Raw genomic sequence first — 12,349 nt, forward strand, 5'->3', positions numbered from 1 at the left:
TTTTTCCCCGGAGCTAACCTAATTTTTGCCCTATCTCTTATTTTAATAAGCCAAAAAATATGCTCCCGACTCACTTTATAAACTGGATGAAAGAGTCTTTTCACACAATAGGTTTTGGGGATATAAACTGCGGCCCTATTTTTAATAGCAAAGTTGAAAAATTAAAGTTACTGGTGCATACCTAACACTTAATATGATTCCATGTCAGAGCCTGCATAAACAGAATTTAGAGCAACTATCCATTACCTGCACGCTTCTGCTTGAATCATTTTGAAAGAATTTAAACATTAATCCTTTCCAAACAATATATTTGATCCTGTTTCCTCATTAATATTTGCAGAAATCTAGATAGGAGTAAAGTTCAAACTCTAAGCTCTGCAGAGGAGCGTCAGGCTGTACAAACATTTCAAAGTTTTATTTGTAGTTGATACAAATTATTTTACATGCGAGCCAGACTAAAAACTGTGCTGAGCCCAATTTATTTTAAATTTGCATTTAAACAAATGACATCCCATTAAGGCCGGCTCTCTCTAAACAAAATAGTACAAAGTGGAATGTTTAACAAAACCATCAAATGTGTCCTTCTTTTTAATGCAAATAAGAGTGCTCTGGTGAAGGTTATGAGGATGATGATGATGAGGACAATGATGATGAAATGTGATGACAAGCCTGAGAGTCTAAAAACGGTTCCCCATGTCCGATGGTCCTCCTGAGGAGTGCGTTAGCTCGGCCTTATTAGAAACTCTTTCATCAAAGTGTGCGAACATGTTCCCCTGCCGCATGTTACAGGTTGGAGTGTGGGACGCCTGCAGCAGGTGTACACTTGTTAAAAACTTACTTTATCACACTGTATAATAGATTCACTTAGAAAAATACACCCATTTAAAATAGTAGCAGGAAATTGTGCAATGAAAAAAACTTCATGTGAATTATAGGGATGAGGTGAAGGTGAAGAAAGGGTTGATTTATACTGGGTGAACTATCACTTTAATTTCATCCTGTGGCAGCTTCAGCATTTGCCTCTCAATTGATGGAAGGCGAAACTGCATTGTTTGTTCAGACCTGACATTTAGTTCCAAAGCATCTGAGTGTGACTCTGCTCTGATGAATTTGTGCTCTTCTGTAATTCCTTCCTGAAGATGTACGGTTTGTTCACGAGACTGACAGCTGTGCTGTGCTCAAACACATACGCTGAACGAAAAGGAAATGAAACCGGAATAAGTCATCGCACAAGTTTTCCTCGCCTTTATTTTCCTTTTCTCTTCCTTTACTGCAATAATTTCTCTAAATGAAAATCTGCTTTTACTCATTTATTTAAATCAAAAAGGAAATATATTCATGACAAAGTAGGAAAGCTAGAACATCATTTGTAAAATGGTAATAACCTGCTACTTTTTTTTTTTTTAAGTAAAACACTGCAATTGAGATTTCAAAATAAAGCAGCAGATGTATTAGTTCTTGACAAATGAGCATATTGACACTCTCTGTTTTGCCTGTATTGTCTCGTATTGCGACGCGTTAGCTGATGTGTGCAGCTCTCCCGAGGAGCGCCGCGTGGCATGAGCAATGACGGAACATATGCTTCTTACAGAATAACTTACATTACAATTTAAATTAACACATATAAGTGGGTCCCCTCTGAGCTCATTGTAATTAATGCATAGTTGACCTAAAATTAACTTAATGCATAATATGCATGTAATATCCTCACCGGTGCTCAGGGGAGTGAAATCCATTGATCAAGTGAAGCTCCCTCTAACTCGAAGTGAAGCGCTTACAGATAGCTACAGAAGCTGTTGTTGTAATTACACATCATTTGAATGTTCCATTTTAGCTTTCTGCTCGTCTGATTTTACTGTTTTTCTTCATTTGCACAGACTTTCATGCACTATTAGTCTTTTTCACTGGGCTCGTTCACGTATTTGACTATCAAACAATTTGTACATCAAGAAAGTTGAAATGAGGTGCACCTGTTTCTGTGCCGGCGTGTGTGCCTACGCATATTTGGATGCCCTGTGTACACAATTACACAAATATGTGTTTTGTTTCCTAGGTGCTACTAATAAAGCGCTGAAAAAAGATACAAAGCACCTATTTGAATAATTGTACGCTCACACGCGCATGCACATACACACACAAATCCATACATAACACATTCTGACAACAACATGCACACCAATCCCAGTCCTTGCCTCTCCTCTCCTGCTCCACTCCAGGGAGCAGATGTTTGGGGACAGCTTACAGCCTCAGCGAATTTCTGTGTACAAAGCAAACAGGCGCACTCAGCACTTCTGGCTGCAAAGGGAAATTTGCTCTTGAAAGCAGGGGAGGGGTGAGAGAGGCGTGGGGGGGGTTTGAGTCAATGTAAGGTATCATGAGGATGAGAAAGGAGGGGGGGGTAAGGGTGAGAAGGGGTGCACACAGAGGTGAAAGTGTGTCAAGGTTGTAAGTCTGTTGCATAGGATAATTCCCTGTTTCCTGAGACATCTGCTGTTGTGTTAGAGGAGCACATTCAGTGTCTCTCTGTGGCAGCATCAGGAAAATCCAGCAAGGTGGCCCTGCTACATATCTGATCGCGTGGAGCCTCCCTGACCTCTCCCATGCGGCTCGGTCTACTCACTAGTTTGGATTGCCCTTTCAAAAGTTGCAGACAAGCATAAAGTGAAGGCAAAACAAGGGAATGAGCCTTTACAGAGTTTGCTGATACTGCACATGAGGCATCAGCTGTAACCTAGGAGCAGCCATGCTAATGATGCCATTGATATAATCCACTGATTTAATGGTCCTGTGCTGGTATGCCGCATGTTTGTGCCCTCAGGAAAAATGCAATATTACTTTTTTTTTTTTTTTTAAATCTTCCTACTCCTAAGATTAAATATATTTCACATATATTCCATAAAATGTAAGTGTATCATATGAAAATACTAAATAAATGTGTTTTTTATATTTATTTTCATTCAAAATGTTTGTAGTGCAGCTTAACCACATATTCTCGACATGCTGCAGACTCTTATTTTGAAAGGGCTCAAATCTACACTTATGTCCAAACATGCCAGGAAGTACACACATTTTGACCTCCAATCAACGTATTATAATCCCTAAACAAACCGCCATAAATGAGCCCTGCGATGCTTATTTGTCTGAACGAAGGCATCCCCCTCCTCCTCTGCCCCTGGGGTGAGGTTGCCATAGTGACAGATTCATAGACATATGGAAGAGAGAGGAGAAGGGGCGGGGCTGCAGGGGTGAGTCGGAGGGGAGACAGAGGAGAAGGGGATGGGTACCGGTTTGAGGACGTCGGCGCTCTGTCTTTCAGATGTCTCTTTGTGTTTCATCTGTCAATCAGCCATCCGTGTCAGTCTGTGCTCAGCGAGGGAACAGTTCATGAACTTTTCTCAATCAAGTCTGTGTCAGGCGCCATCTTGGCTTTATATCATAAGGGAGACGATTGATTCTCGTGTCGGCTTTGTAGACCAAAAAACACAGTATGTGCAGGAGCGCTGTGGGTAAATAATTCAGAGGAAATGAGGAATATTTAATTGATTACGAAGGCTGGACATTCTTTTATATTCATTAATCACCAATCAATGTTAGAAAAACAAACATCCAGATGTTTTTGCTCCTCACTAATTTATTCAGATGATGTCATCAAGCTTTCAGCCAACCTGAGGACAGCGTGACAACAGAAAGGAGGGCGGGGGTAGAGGTGAAGTGGACCGGCTTTGCTGCTATAAAAACACTTTTTTTTTTATCAACCATTTTATGCAAAAGGGGAAGCCCAGGTGCTCAATCAAACCTCACGCCTACTGTTTGATTTTTCATCTTCACCCCTCCCAGTGCTTCTCCTCCTCGCACAAACCTCCTGTGTGCCTTCCCTCTACCCGGGCGCCATTCTTCCCCTCTTCTTCCCTCTCTCCGTGTCATCCGTCTTCCCTCCTGCCTCTCCGCTGCTGCCTGCTCTCCAACTGATATGAGAGAGTGACCCTCGGGCCCTCAGAGGTCAAGTGATACAAGGTCATTGGCAGGTCATCTCTGCTGACTGGCTGACCTCTAAAAGGACTTCTGGAAGGAGCCAATCAGGTCTTGCGCCTTCCCCCCCTAAGGCGGGTCCCCCTCCCCTGCTCATCAGCAGCCTGTGTCACATGACCAGGGCGAGGCGTCAGAGGGAGGATGATTAATGATGCTTTTAGTACCTGTTTAGAATGAAGCTGTCCACACCGCACTGTAATTACCCACTCCCAGGCGGCAGCTGCCCAACATAATTGCTTTTTGTTTGTTGACCTGGTTTATTGAGGAGAAAGATGGCTTTGGCTGGGTAAGATGGTGCCGGGTACTGTATACAGAGGTGAGGATGTGTGCATGGTCAAAATTTGGGTGATTGTGCATTTGATCCGTGTGTGTGCAGATACAGGAGACACAATGACAAGAGTGACACAATGGTGCTTCAGGCTCTGTACTAATAATGCATGCCTAATCAAATCAAATTATATATTTAGTTATGCTCGCTGCCAAAAAGATGTCAGGAAAACCTCCCACTTAAGGTCAAAGACAGCCACAGACCTCATGTACAAGGTTAGTGCATACCACTGGAATACACAAGTATTCAGCGTGCACAGTTAAGGAGGGGTGTGTTATGTCATGCATAATTTATGTCAACATCTCAAAAGAAGGAGCACAGTGTTGCTCTTAAAATTCAAAACTAAGTTCAGAAGGTCAATGAAATACCGCACCTAGAAACCCCCCCTCCCTCTCTGGCTGCATGCCTAAAGCAAATATGAAAATTTCAGTACCTGCGGCGCATGCCACGAGGACAGTGACAATGAAACCCAGATAAACAGCCCCTCGTTTGACCTATGGAGAGCATAAATTTACCGCCCATAAATCCTTGAGCGTTTCAGCTCCGTTTGGCGCATTTGCCGAGCCTCTCTACCCAGACAGAGCGAGGCGAGCGTCGGGTATCAGCTCTTCTGTATGAGCAGCTTTCATCCAGCTCCTGGTTCTCACATAACTCAGTCCTGCAGCCTTTATCACCGCCTCATAAATAACGAGGCTATCGCCTGATAATGTCCGCTTAATGCTTAGTCAATAAAGCCCACAGTAAGAGGGGCCTTTTTTAGCCTCTCTCCTGTACATAAATATAAACAGTGCAGTAGATTGATGTGATGGGCAGGCTCTTTCTGCACTGGGACAAAAAGAGGCAGCATGTGGGCCCAGGAGCTGAAGGTGGGCTGTGGGGCTGCAGGTGTTTAGAGGAGATAGTGGGCTGTAATGAGGGGGCTGCAAGAGAAGGGCTGAGTGGATAGCCTTGACTGATCACCTGTGAAAGGCACATACACGCATATACACACAAATGATGGCACACAGACACCAGCGGATACACACATGGAGGCACGCTCATTCACACACCCACACACACACTAATGCCATCATTAGTTAACCCATTGGTGTCGATGCCTGCTGCACAAAAGCTCTTCCTCCCTATTTGAAGGGCATGAGAGCATTATGATAAAGAGACTCCAGAATGAACTGCTTTTGTATCTTGTTAGCATCTTTTCTTAATCTATTGACACATTTACAGAACAGACCACGTGTTCCTACCGGAGAATGATACCCAGGTTTGTAGCTTTCATTGTCTCGTGCACAGCGCAGGGACAGCTATCGACCATCCGCACTAGTCATCAGACCATCCAATTCCAGTGCGGCGCCAGGGGCAGCTGTAGTCCGTGCGATGGCTGGAATGGGATCAGACTGAGCCCTGGGGAGACAGCAGAGACTGACAGGGATGTTGCCGGGTTGAAGTAAGGGGGATGATTGTGATCCATGAGTTAGTCTGAGCAGCAGCACCTGGGCTTGGAGCAGCAGCTGGGAGAGACGGGTGAGACGGAGAGCGGGTTCAAAACGAGAGGGATGATCCAATCAGCCTCTATTGACATACATGGTGGGGTGCATTTGTTGGTTTGGTTGTCATATGAGTTTAATCTACATTCAATTCATGAGACTGATTCACCCAAGTGTCTGGCTAAATCGTTTCCTAACTCCAAACTGTATTGTGAAATCATGAAGTAAGAAGAGAAGAAGAATATTTGTTTTGGGGATAGTTTTTTCCTTGACTTTCACTATCACTAAATAAATATAACACAGCAATTGAAAGAGACCTTTGTGCAATATTATTATGGCTAACCTTGCCAAAACCACCAAAACTATTAATCTCTCTCAGCTAAACTATGACTTTAAGGCATGTAACAAGCAAAAAGTCCAAGACTGTTGTGCAAGGCATCTCATATCTATGAAGAAGTCTTCACTAAGAACAGGCGCGGATACACAGGCTTCTTTGACTGGTGGCCAAACCGGGGTACTGACTTATAAGGGTTGGCACACACACATACACAAAACACATGAATGAATAGCATTTATTTACCCGTCCTATCTCTGCTAATCATTCTACTTTGACTACTAACATAGAAAAGTATCTATGTCTAAGATGTTAACTTTAAACAGCGACACAGCTGAGTTCCAACATATAAATCATCTACGCTTAAATCTTTAAGGATTCAAAAAGAAGATTTATGTCCAGATTTACAAGTACTAACTAAAGGAAATGTGCCACATTGAAATGCAAAGAAAGCTACTAGCAGCCTGTTGCAACACAGCCCAAATAGTCGTTTTAGTAGTAGTAGTAGTAGTTTTAACATAAGTCCCGCCTCCGACAAGAAATAGCCAATCACAGTTTTGGATTTTGGGGTGGCACCTGGGGTGGCTAATCAGATTTCAAGGGGGGCCCTGCCACCCCTCCTACATCTGCCCCTGAAAACTGAAGCAGACTTTCCTCGTATATTTCTTTTCACTCTTCTTGCTAAAATTGCTCTGCTGATGGGTAACGTAGTAACAAATAATTACTATCAAAATGATCAAAATGCCTTGCGGAAGAAAAAACCGTCACATAAGCTGTCGTGATATTGGTGCTAAAGAATAATTTCTCTAAAATATCCTCAAATAAGGCATAAAAATGTCCGTAGATCATATCTTTGACACAAGAAAGAAGAGAGTACTATCATTCTGCAGCAAAGGATTTAGCAGACGGTGCAGGTCAATATAGGTTCAAAGATTTTTTTGTGTCTGTTGCCTAAAGCTCAGAAAGTCTGAATAATGAACTTTGGGAAAGTGTAGAGTCAATATGCATTTTCTCACCCAGCAGTTTTTGTGGACTCCCTGAGAGGAACTTTAGTCAGTGGAGCTCACAGGATGAAGTTCTTTGTAAGCAGGCATCAGTGGCAGGAACAGGGAATTGTGATCGGCAACTGAAAGAGATTTAATTATTCTGGGGATATTATTGAAATCACATTACTAATTTGACAACACAAGCACAATCTATGCATTACTAGTGAACAAGACAAACACATACAAAAAGTATACAGCAACAACCACAAACAATGAGCATCCAAACCTAGCGTCTGTGGATTTACAGAGTACTTTAGCTGTGATCAAAAACACTTGCAGCACTGATTAGGTTGTAATGCTTTATGGGAAAAAAGTTCCATCTTACATTTCTATGCAAACAGCAAGACACAACTCCTGCTAGCTAGCAGCTGCCTGGAAGCTGTAGCTAACGTTAGCCTGAGGCACACAGCACAGGACAGGCGTAGGATACTTTAACCTCACGATGCTAACTTACAGTATTAATGCAGCTTATTCAGATAGTCCTCCTCTTTCTCCTCTTCATCTTCCTTACTATCCTCCATAGCCATCACATTGTTTCCACAGTGTTCCTCACTGCTGAAATTAGCAGTCTGCCTTTTTCATTGGGGGGCCTTAGACTCTGCTTGCCCTCCCCTTCTGCTGCCGTTGGCCATTGATATAGCAACGCAGCATACAACAAGAACAAGAAGAAGATTGAAGAAGCTGTGGACGGGGCTGGTTGTTGTGTGTCGTTAAGGTTTGAGAATAAGTAGGGTTGAAATTAGACAAAATTCAGACTTCCCTGTTGTCTGTGTTTTTCGTGCATTTTAAGGGCTTCTGTTACACAGTGCTTCATGGCTCATATGTTTGAACTATAGACTGTATAACATGTTAACAGATGGGACATGAGTCAAACTATTAAATCATCAAATCATAGGCAAATACATTTTCTCAAACATGGTTCAAGTTCTTATCTGATGCTGTCAAAAGGATGATTGACAGCTCTGTTGACAAATACGGCTCCTGCAGCCAATCAGTTTCTGATTAGCAGAGTAGAGGAGGAATGGCGAGAGGAAACGTAACAAAAACAATCACACCAGTCCTTGAAGTTCACATGACTTTGAAAGTCTCCTTCAGACCAACACAAGAGGCTGTTCTGCTGTTAAACACGCCGGCGTGCGGGATCTTTGCTGTTTTTTTCAGTAAGTTAAGTGTGTGTTTTTCGTTAGCAGAAGTGGCTACGGCGGCTCCACCCGCCGATCTCTACTGTGCAGCTCTGGCTCCAGATGACGTCACCAGCACAAGATGGCAGCGCCTATCACAGGGGCTATTTTGGCTTCAATTTTGTAAATATACAGTCAGTGATTTGAAAAAGTACCTCAAAGGTTCCTCTTGTGCTGAGAGGTACTCTGAAGCTCTAATGAGCAATCCAAAAAACTACAAGCACTTTCTGTTCTTGCCGTGTGAACACAAGCAAACTATTAGAACGTTTCTCCATTCTGAAAAATGCCCAAAGACAAAATACACAAAGTAAAGAAGTGAACAGAAACAAGAGAAGGATATCTTTAACCCAACACAGAAATGTCTTAAACAACAAAAACACCCAGACCATGGTGCACTCCAGGAATCACTCTCCGTGAAAACATAATACATTCATAATTAATGCGTAACATGTAAGGCCATGTAATAGAAATTAATGACTGACCACCCAACCTTGAAGTTGCTGGAAGGACTATTTCCTCACTATAGAGATGGTAGTTACTCTTAGCGTAGCTCCCCTCTTAATATGCTCGGGAGTTAGCAGCGGGGCAACAGCTATTTTTCAACCGAATGCAAAGCGATGTGATTATTACAGATGAGTTTGTCTGACTCTGGGTAAGTAATACAATAACTTGTTTGATAAATTATTGAAGGTACTTAAATGCATTATAGTCAGCGTGACTGTAAAAGGATCACTGTCATCTGCGGATCTTACCGGACGTCATTTATCAAGATTTGTCTCAGTGAATAGATCAGGAGGATTCTTTTAAACACTTGATGCTGTTGGGCATCATTTCAGCTTTCCTGATGCGTTTGTTGTTTAAAGATGCTATAACAAATAGGGTTAGTTTCTTGCTTGATTAAAAGTTGCAATGAGGAGATAAATTGCTCCCAAAGAGAATGTTTGATATGCAAACTCAGACTGGAGCCACAGGAACATGTCAGGTGCTTACAGGCAAAGCAGGATTCAAAACACTAACAAATACGCTGCAATCAAGTTTGCACATTGGAAAAAACACTGCAGAGCAAGAAGACATCTTCTGACATAAGGTTCTTGCATTCATGATTCCCTCACACTGACTTTAACCCTTGCAGGTGAGGCACTAACATAAGAGGAGGACCCAAGCACGAGGAGGGGCGGGGGCCTGGTTTAGGAGGAAGGTGAACTGCGAGGTGCCCACAAACTAGCGGAGGCCCTGCTCAACACTGCGGCAAATGAATCTGCAGGGTAATGGAGACAGAACTATTGCAAAATTAGGAGAGACATTAACTGGGGTATCAATAAATAAACCTCTAATTAGGAAAAAAGAAGCGCAGCGGAGCAGGAGCAGCAGCACACGGGGAGAATATCAATGGCACGCTCACATCTGTATGCAGGCACAGCTTTCTGCTGAGGGGCCGGGCCTCACGGGGGCTTCACCAATGGCATCGGCTCAACCATCCATTCCCTGCCCGCCCCGGTGGAGAGCGTGCCCACTCTTTGACTGTGCAGTGAACCCAGCAAACCCTCCCTCCAAGCCTCGCTTCAAGCCTTGCCCCCAGTTTCTTCTCCTCTCCTTCTCCTTCTTCTTCTTCTTCTTCTTCTTCTTCTCTTCTTTTCTCTTCTCCTCTCTAACCAGCTTATCTGCACGGTGCCCTGAGTGTGCCGCTGTGCTCTGTGACTCCACCATGATTGATTGTGGTGGGGGTCCTCCACTCCCTCGGTGAGAGAGAAAATGGAGGAGGGAAAACAGGAGAGAGGGGAATGGGCAAAGCGGAGAAGCACAGAGAGAGAGAGAGAGAGAGAGAGAGAGAGAGAGAGAGAGAGAGAGTATGATGGGTGAAATGAAATAGAGGCAGTATTTGTGTATGTACGTGTCTGCACACATGTATGTGTCTCCATCTATTGGTATGGAGTGTGCTTATGTAAAATGTGTTCCCATCACTAGGAATGAAGATAAACTACAGTCTGTGCATGCCCCGAGTCGACATGCAGGTATGTATCCAGTTATAATGTGTCAGGATTAGTGGGATGCCTGGCCAGCAGAGGGATGTGGAATTGCAACCTAGGTGTTGGTGGAGGCTGAGGGTGGAGGGTGGAGGGGGCGCATGGCGCTGACCGCTCCCTGTCTCTCCCCCTCTGTTCCCTGGAGGGTAATAAAGACTGATGACAGTGATGCTGTGCCATCCGGCTCCACAGTCTCCACTGCACAACCATTTGCGCCATCATTTATCCCCACTCCCCCCCTCCTCCCCTCCCCGCTCTAATTCTGCTTTAATAACCGCCAGCTCCATTCATCAGTGTATTGACGGGCATGACAGGCGGTGCGGCACACACTAACTCCCTGCCCTTTACTCGCTCACAGCCGGGGTCAGCGCGAGGTCACACAGTCAATAATCACAACACACCTCACTGTCACCTTGGAGCGACTGCATGCCCTGCATATCTATCCTCACGGATGCCCGAGCTCCTCATTGGGTTTACTGCTTAGTACCCAGCACCGTGCACATTTGTTACGCTCTCAGAAGCTACGGGCAGAGTTAGAGCGGCACCGCAGGAGACATGCAGAGCAGAGGGAGTGTTGATGTTGCTCCACTGGGGATCAAAGTATGTGAACATGGATTCTGCTCCATTAAATAGTTCGAGTCTTACAATGTCAAAAAGGCAGACGGCATTAAAGTGGGTCTTACGCATCAAATTTGTACTTTGCTCTCACTCTTGTGTTCTGAAGGGGACGGTTTAAGAGAGGGGGGGGCTAGAGTCATTTGTTACAGGTGCAGCTTCTCCCTCTCTCTCCTTGGGCATTCACCTCTTCATATGCAAAACATGTCCTGCTGTCCTCCAACTCCAGCACAGTTTGCTGCCGTGACACATTTTTTCTTCATTTAAGCTTGACAGTGACATTTATGTTCATTTGCTCCGTGCAATTGTGAGGCATCTGGAGAGGCTGTCTCCCCTTTTTTTCTCCTCCTCCCTCACCTCTTTCCCTTTTTTTCTCTGCTGACAAAAAAATATTAATGTGGATTTGCATGCCACAGTGACGAAGCCCTTGATGAACAGTTGGATTTTTGGGAACACACAGAGGAAAAACACCTCGGCAATTAAGCGTGAGGAGTGTGATGGAGTCTACTGTTTTTAGATAGATTACGCTGAGTGTGTTAACTTGTATAGCCGGGATCAGTTGCGCTGGGAACCTGCAGCAGTCCATGAATCTTGCGATGCTGTGGTGTGTGGAGGTGCTGGGAGTTGTGTAGCACTGGGGAGCTGAACATGCTGCACACTGAGTTCAACCAGGTGGCACCCACCCTTCTACCTCCTCCATGGTCACATTTATCCAGGGGCCTCGTACAATCCCCACTCTGACCCCTTCTGCTGACACGCGTAGAAACGCACACCTAACAGAGGGACAAACAAGAGGCCCTGGAGGGCGCACGCATGCAGCTACAAAAAAAGCAAGTGTGGCATTTTATGTTCACCTACGCACTCTTTCCGCACACACCTCTCCCAGCCCCCACCCGAGCCCTGCATCACCTACCCTGGCCATGCAGCAGCAGCAGCCAGGGGTGCGGGTGCTGAGGGCTCTAATCCTCGGTGCAGGTCCCATCGGCAAGGATCATTGAGCTAATTAATAACGTGGCACAGAGAGGGATGGCAGTCATTAAGGAGCCACGGCTGTGTGTGTTAAGATGCTGTGGGCTTCTGCATGGGAGTTTGCGTGAGTGTGTGCGTGTTAGGGGCGTATGGAAGGGCGGGTGGGTGTAGGGAGGGGGCACTGCAGACACAGGGACTCACTCCGGCATGCAACCCCTTTGATTCATAATTCACAGAGGCCAAGCAAACATGAAAGCACGCCATTATGCAGCCAGACACACATGCGCGAATGCAAACACACATACGGCATGGGTATAAACACACGCACACAACACACACGTG

Source organism: Semicossyphus pulcher, unplaced genomic scaffold, assembly GCF_022749685.1.
Source record: "Semicossyphus pulcher isolate SPU_LCO1_2020_fin unplaced genomic scaffold, fSemPul1.0.p SCAF_13, whole genome shotgun sequence".
Lineage (NCBI taxonomy): Eukaryota > Metazoa > Chordata > Actinopteri > Labriformes > Labridae > Semicossyphus > Semicossyphus pulcher.